Source organism: Dromiciops gliroides, chromosome 1 (genome assembly GCF_019393635.1).
Source record: "Dromiciops gliroides isolate mDroGli1 chromosome 1, mDroGli1.pri, whole genome shotgun sequence".
NCBI lineage: Eukaryota > Metazoa > Chordata > Mammalia > Microbiotheria > Microbiotheriidae > Dromiciops > Dromiciops gliroides.
In genome coordinates this window covers 502659046-502667384 of record NC_057861.1, presented here as the reverse complement: position 1 = coordinate 502667384, position 8339 = coordinate 502659046, and the positions used below count along the sequence as shown (strand labels likewise).

The 8339-nt window shown below is 41.3% G+C and overlaps 1 pseudogene; it reads right to left on the bottom strand.

The window, feature by feature from the left end:
- Positions 1 to 5456: 5456 nt before the first annotated feature.
- Positions 5457 to 8088, bottom strand: LOC122750871 (annotated as a pseudogene).
- Between the last annotated feature and the right edge of the window lie 251 nt (positions 8089 to 8339).

The window sequence follows — 8339 nt, the reverse complement described above, 5'->3', positions numbered from 1 at the left end:
AATGTTAATGGCTTTAATATTATGCTGTGATATAAGATTAAATTCTCAGAAATCTACAATGTTGCACTAACTGGAAGTTGCACAGACAAGGCGGAGAGCTTCCCTGCTGTTTCCAGTCAGCCATAAGCAATTCCATTCTTGGTGTTTGGGGAATTATGTAACAAAACCTTTGCTGGTCATTGAGCAGTAAGAAATGATGATTCAGTAGACTTTTACTGCTTCTGAAGAGTCTCTCCCTTCCACTTTTCAGGTGGCATCTTGTCCAGAGGTGTGCTGGAGCCAATTAAAATCAGCTCTGGACAGCTGATTGTTCAATTTTCATTGTGAGCATTTTATACTTCAGAAATCAGCAAATGCTACAAATCCAGGCTTGATTTACTGTTTTCTTGATTGTTTTTTTTTTTCAGGGCAATAAGGGTTAAGTGACTTGTCCAGGGTCACACAGCTAGTAAGTGTCAAGTGTCTCAGGCCGGATTTGAATTCAGGTCCTCCTGAATCCAGGGCTGGTGCTTTGTCCACTGCACCACCTAGCTGTCCCTGTTTTCTTGATTGTACAGACAAGATTGAATAGAAAGTAGTGATGGAGAAAATGTGCAATCAGAATAATCATCATGGGGCAGCTAGGTGGCACAGTGGATAAAGTACCAGTCCTCGATTCAGGAGTACCTGAGTTCAAATTCGGCCTCAGACATTTGACACTTACTAGCTGTGTGACCCTGGGCAAGTCACTTAACCCCCATTGCCCCACAAAAAAAAAAAAAAGAATAATCATCATGATGGTGATAATGATAATTACTACCATTTATAGAGTACTTTAAAGTTTGCAAATCACTTTATAAATATGGGATTTCTGAGGTGAAAATGCTCCCAACCTGGGAAGTTATTCCCATTTTACATATTAGGAAACTGAGGCAGGAAGAGGTTCTCCTCCTTCCTTTCTGATTGTAACTCCAACAAAGTCTCCTTTGCTAGATATTCATCAGTTCACATCCACCAATTGTGAGTCACCATGTAAGACATACATATCCAAATGAGTTCTTTAAATGTATACATGCCTATAGATAGCATGTATAGATACATTTATAAACCCTTTCCAAAGGAAATTGTGATTTTCTCCCTGGGAGGAGCAGAAAGCTCATGGTTCATGCTTGCTCCTTGTTCTGCCTATCTCCAAAAGGGATATCAGGCAAGATTTAGATATATCTATACCCTCAAATATTGCTGGTTCTAGAGGTATGTTTTGGGGAAGTTGCGGGGGGGGGGGGAAGATTGTTTCCCTGGTCACTTTTGAGGGGGAGAAGAAGTTCGAGATATTATACAGGAGGAAGCAACAAAAAACATTCCAAAGAAAATGAAGATCAAGGAAGCAAAATGTCTGTCTGATGAGGCTCTAGAAATAGTTGAGGAAAGAAAGCTAAAGGTAAGGGAAAAAGGGAAAGCTATACTCAACTGAATGCGGTATTCCAGAGAATAGCAAGGAGAGATAAGAAAGTTTTCTTTTTTTTTTTTTTGCAACAAACATTTATTTTATTTTCCATTTACATTTAAGGGTAGTTTTCAACATTCATTTTTATAAGATTTAGAGTTCCACATTTTTCTCCCTCCCTCCCTCCCTTTCCTCCCCCCCTCCACAAGATCTCAATCAGGTTATATATGTACAATCCAGAAGTATTCTTTTTATCAGTTCTTTCTATAGGGGTGCATAGTAAGCTTCCTCATTAGTTCCTTGGGATTGTCTCGGATCATGGCACTGCTGAGAGTAGTTAAGTCATTCACAATTGCTCATTGAACAATACTGCTGTCACTATGCACAATGTCCTCTCAGCTCTGCTCACTTCACTATACATCGATGTTCATTAGTCTTTCAAGGTTTTTTTGGGATCATCCTGTTTGTCATTTCCTGTAGCACAAGTCCATTCTACTACAATCATATAACACAGCTTTTCCCATCATTCCTCAATTGATGGACATTCCCTTGATTCTCAATTCTTAGCCTCCACCAAGAGTTGCTATAAATATTTCTTGTACAATTTCCCCCCCTTTTCTCTTTTTCATGATTACTATTGTTAACTTTTTCCCTTCCATCCTATTCCCTTCCCCATGATATTTATTCTATTATCCATCTTCTTTCATCCCATCACTCTTCAAAAGGGATTTGCTTCTGTCACTCCAATCATGACAAAGGGAATGTTTTATGCAAAAATGAGTATGATAAAAGGCAAAAATGATAGGGACTTAAAAAAAAAAGTAGAAGAGATTAGATGGTAAGAATACACAGAAGAACTATACAAGAAAGATCTTAACATCCTCTACAACCATGATGGTGTGGTTACTGATCTGGGGCAGTTAGGTAATGAAGTAGGTAAAGCACTGGACCTGAAGTTGGGAAGACCTGAGTTCAAATCTCACCTCAGACACTTACTAGATGTGTGACCCTGGGCAAGTCACTTAACCCCAAATATCTTTTTAAAACTTCCAGAACCATCTCCAGTTGTCCTGATATTATCTTGTCACTGGATCCAGATGGCTCTGGAGATGAGAGTGAAGTTGGTGACCTTGCAGAGCTCTCCCTCACTTAAATCCAATTTACTGAAAGTCATGACATCACCCTGATATCATGGTCCTTTTTAAGAATAAAGGACAAACAACAACAGTCAATGCTTATTGACTTGAATGCTACACAATAGAACATAGGAAAAAAAATGAGTGAATGAGTTTTTTAGCTGGGAGGGAGATGAGATCTCAGGTCAGACCAAGAAAGAAGGCCCATCTTACCCAAGAGAAAGTCTTAAATTTCTAGGGAAGCAAGCTGGAAGTCAGAGACATGCTAAGGGAGTGGATTCCCCTACATGTCTGGAGTTTCCGAAGTCTTTTCCTTGTGTCTCTCCCAAAAAGCATCTGAAATCACAATTTTTACAGCAAGTTTTTCTGATAAAGGCCTCATTTATTAAAAATATAGAAAATGGAGTCAATTTATAAGAATAGATGTCATTCTTCAATTAATAAATGGTCATTGGATGTAAACAAGCAGTTTTCAGATGAAAAAATCAAAGCCATCTATAGTCACATGAAGAAGAGCTTTAAATCACTTTTGTTTTGTTTTGCAGGGCGATTGGGGTTAAATGACTTGCCCAGGGTCACACAGCTAGTAAGTCTGAGGCCAGATTTGGACTCAGGTCTTCCTGAATCCAGGGCCAGTGCTCTATCCACTGTGCCATCTGGCTGTCCCCTTTAAATCACTTTTGATTAGAGAAATGCAAATTAAAACAACTCTGAGGTATCACCTCACATCTATCAGATTGGCTGATATGAGAGAAAAGGAAAATAATAAATGTTCGAGAGGATGTGGAAAATTGGGACATTTAATGCACTGTTGGTGGAGTTTTGAACTGATCCAACTATTCTGGAGAGCAATTTGGAACTATGCCCAAACTGTGCATACAATTTGATCTAGCAATAGCTCTACTAAGTGTGTATCCCAAAGAGATCATAAAAAAGGGAAAAGGGCCTACATATGAAAAAATATTTATAGCAGCCCTTTTCATTGTGGCAAAATATCAGAAATTGAGGGGATGCCCATCAATTAGGGAATGACAGAGCACGTTGTGGTGTGTGAATATAATGGAATACTATTGTGCAATAAGAAATGATGAGCAGGCAGATTTCAGAATAACATGGGAGGACTTGTATGAACTAATGGGAAGTTAAATGAGCAGAACCAGGAAAACATTGTACATAGTATAAGCAACATTGTGTGATGATCAACTATGAATGATTTAACTCTTCTCAGTAACACAGTGATGCAAGACAAGTACAAAGGACTCATGATGAAAAATGCTATCCACAACCAGGCAAAGAACTTAAGGACTCTGAATGCAGATCGGAGCATACTTTTTAAACTTACTTTAATTTTTTCATGTTTTTTCTTTTGATCTGTTTCTTCTTTCACAACTATACCTAATATAGAAATGTATTTTACATAATTGTACATACATAACCTATATCAAATTGCCTACCATCTTAGGAAGAGAGGAGTGGAGGGAGTGAGAAAAATTTGGTGCTCAAAATCTTGTAAAAATCAATGCTGGCAGCTAGATGGCGCAGTGGATAGAGCACGGGCCCTGGAATCAGGAGTACCTGAGTTCAAATCCAGCCTCAGACACTTAACACTTACTAGCAGTGTGACCCTGGGCAAGTCACTTAACCCAATTGCCTCACCAAAAAAAAAAATTTTTAAATCAATGCTAAAAATTGTCTTCACATATAGCTGGAAAAAACTATTTAAAAGAAAAAAAAGAAATGCTCCAAGATATAAGTCACCTTGGAAAAAAAATGAGAAACTGCTACCTCAAAAATCAGAGGTTGCTTCTCTTGAATGGATCATCATTCCCATCATTGGCTTGAGAGAAATGCTCATGAGCTTCTACAGGGATATAATTCTGGATCCTGAAACAGCCCAACCTCATCTCATCATATCTAAAGATCTGAAGAGTGTCAAATATGGAGACGTTCCCCAGGACCTGCCAGACAACAAAGAAAGATTTCTCTGTGCTCTTATGGTACTGGGGTCCCAGACCCTCACCTCAGGCAAACACTACTGGGAAGTGGAGGTGGGGACTAAGACAGAGTGGGAAGTGAGCATCTGAGGATTCAGTCAGCAGAAAGGTGAAAAACTCCACATTACCTGAGCATGTAAAGACCCTAGCAGGCTGCACATTTGGAAATGACTTCTTTCTCCGGAATTCACAAGGTGGCTATCATCAAAGTCCACCTCTAAACAAAGTGGGCATTTTTCTGGGTTATGAAAGCATTTTACAATGCCATAGACAGATCTCTCATCAGCAGTTTCCCAAACAAAACCTTTGAAAGGCCTCTTCTTCCTTGTTTTTCTCCTTGCCTTCCCCAATGAACAAAATATTCCTGGATCTCTCTTTATCTGCCCCAGGAATTGTTGTTGTTGTTTGTCCTTCATTCCTGAATAGGACTATGATATCACAGTGATATCATGACTTTTAGGGAATTGGATTTAAGTGTGAGAGGGCTATGGAAGGTCACCAACTTTACTCTCTCCTCCAGAGCCATCTGGGTCCAGGGGCAAGCTATATATCAGGATGCCTGGAGATGGCCCTGGATGTTTAAGGGAATGGGGTTAAGTGACTTGCCCAGGGTCACACAGCTAATAAGTGTCAAGTGTCTGAGGCTGGATTTGAACTCAGGTCCTCCTGAATCCAGGGCTGGTGCTTTATCCACTGCACCACCTAGCTGCCCCCCACCCCTGGCTTTTCAAATGCCACCCATGGAGACAGATCTGTTGAGGAAACAGACTAGGAACCCGCTGGACAAAAATCATGAGAAGAACGTTGCAGGCATTCTGAAGAGATACTTCCAGACAAGGAACCCCTGTGATCCCCAGTCCCTGCTGATGATGGCAGTGGCTCACTAACCATGTGTGTGGCTCACTGACTAGGGACCCCAACTTTAGCAGCTCGAGCACTCCTAACACTTTGAGGAATGATAATGTCAAACCAACAAATGAAAAGAGGATTTTGAAACTTTTTTCTGAATTCCTGTTCTTTGGACTCACTCAAATTTCCAACCAATACAGGTATAATGGCAGACTATCCTTCTGGATTTCCATGGCTTTAAGGCAAATTCATTTCAATATTGTTGTTCATCTTCATCTGTCTGCAGAGACATGCTCTCAACCATTCCTGTCTTCCATAGCTCTCCATAAATCTTTTGGTCAATAAGGAGGTCATACAGAGGTGTGTTTTTTTTTATACACACATATATCCATACATACACACACACACACACACACACACACATACACATATACAAACATATACACTGGCACTAGAAAGTGCACATCAGGATAGAGTCACATGATGGGAAGGCCCAAGGATGAATATTTTCAGGGTAAGAAGAGATGGATCCACTCTTTTGTAATCATGAGCAACATAAGACCCACAGTTAGTATATTATCCTGCATGGGGGGCAACTATGGCCCTATAAGGTCTTTTTTTTTTTTAATAAAAGTATTTTATTATTTTCCAGTTACATGTAAGGATAGTTTTCAACATTTGTTTTCATAGGATTGTTTTCCCATTTTAAAATTCATTTATGGGGCAGCTAGGTGGCGCAGTGGATAAAGCACCGGCCCTGGATTCAGGAGTACCTGAGTTCAAATTTGACCTCAGACACTTAACACTTACTAGCTGTGTGACCCTGGGCAAGTCACTTAACCCTCATCGCCCCCCCCCAAATTCATTTATTCTTTTTTTTATAAATTATGAAAGTATGTTATTTTCCAGTTACAAGTAGAGATAGTTTTCTTTTCTTTTTTCTCTCTTTTTAAAAATTTTTGCTGGCAATGAGGGTTAAGTGACTTGCCCAAGGTCACACAGCTAGTAAGTGTCAAGTGTCCAAGGCCAGATTTAAACTTGGGTCCTCCTGAATCCAGGGCCAGTTCTCTATCCACTGTGCCACCTAGGTGCCCCACTAGAGATAGTTTTCAACATTTGTTTTTATAAGATTTCTAGTTTCAAATTTTTTTCCCTCCCTCCCCAAGACAGCAAGTAATCTGATATAGGTTATATATGTACAATAACATTAAACATATTTCTGCATTAGTCATGTTATAAGAGAAGAATCAGAGCAAAAAGGAAAAACCTCAAAAAAGAAAAACAACAGCACCAAAACCAAAAGAAATAGTATGGTTCAATCTGCATCCATATTCCACAGGTTGGTTTTTTTTTTCTTTCTGGATTTGGAGAGCCTTTTCCATCATGAGTCCTTTGGAATTATCTTGTACGGTTTTATTGCTGAGAAGAATCAAGTCTATCACAGTTGATCAACACATAATGTTGATGATACTGTGTACAATGATCTTCCAGTTCTGCTCATCTCATTCATCATCAGTTCATGCAAGTCCTTCCAGGTTTCTCTGAAATCCGCCTGTTCATTGTTTCTTCTTTCTTTCTTTCTTTTTTTTTTTTTTAGTAAGGCAATTGGGGTTAAGTGACTTGCCCAGGGTCACACAGCTAATAAGTGTTAAGTGTCTGAGGCCGGTTTTGAACTCAGGTACTCCTGACTCCAGGGCCCGTGCTCTATCCACAGCGCCACCTGGCTGCCCCTGTTCATTGTTTCTTACAGCACAATAGAATTACATTACATTCATATACCACGTCTTGTTCAGCCATTCTCCAAGTGATGGGCAGCCCCTCTATTTCCAATTCCTTGCCACCACAAAAAGGGCAGCTACAAATATTTTTGTCCATGTGGGGCTTTTCCCCTCCTCTATGATCTCTTTGGGATACAGACCTAGCAGTGGTACCAGGGGGTCAAAGGGTATGAACAGTCCCATAGCCCTTTGGACGAAGTTCCAAATCCTAGCGTGTCTTTTTGTGGACTGTGCCTGTGAAAGACAGCCTTCTAATTGTGCGTTCAGTTGAGGACCTGATGCTATGTTCCAGCTCCTGTCGTGAATGGCTTTTGGGCAGACTGTTTGGTTGGGTATCTCAGAACCTGTGCCGCCTATGATGCACAAGGATGAATGAGGCGGCAGCGGAGGCTACAGGACCGGCTCCGGGAGGGGACAAAGCACTGGGGCCAAGCACAAGGGTGGGAGATGGGGGGGGGGGCGCGACGGTACCCAAGAGGAGGCAGCTGTGGGGAAGGGATCCATCCCACCCAGGAGGAGGAGGAAGAAGAGGGGGCGGTAGTGGAGGAGAAGGAGGAGGAAAATAATGAGGGGATGGCGGAGGCTTCATCCAGGGTCACCATGCACGCTGATAGCTGCCAGAGTGGGACTCCCAGACTGGGGGTGGGGTGGGGATGGGGCCCCGGAGTAGCCACTTCTCCCCCTCCGGCCGCTGGAAGGTTGTTTAAGGGGGGAAAAAAGGATTGCCTAGGAATTCCTTAAATTGTTACTTGGTGTTGTGTGTTTGCTGGCAGAATTCAAGGGAAAGAGCTAGGATTCTTTATCCTGAGAGAAATCTCTGAGAAGGAGGGAATCAAAGGTCAGTTCTGCTTGGAATCCAGGGGCCAGACAACTCTGGCCTGAAGGACCTAAGGTGTGAACGCCATCGTGAATTATAGTCCATTACTATGCAAAAAGGACAAAGTTGGGAACTCAGCCCCAGAGCAGAGTATGGAAAAACTATCCAAGCCCAGGAGTTCTCACCTTTTTGTGGGTGGAGTAAAGGGAGAGACTAGGGCAAAGAAGATATAAAAAGACTCCCAACAACTCAGTCCTAATATCTTTTGCTGCCGGAGCTCTCAAGGGAAAGGACTAGTATTATGTCTCCTTTGAAGAGTATCTGAGAAGGAAGGTCTAT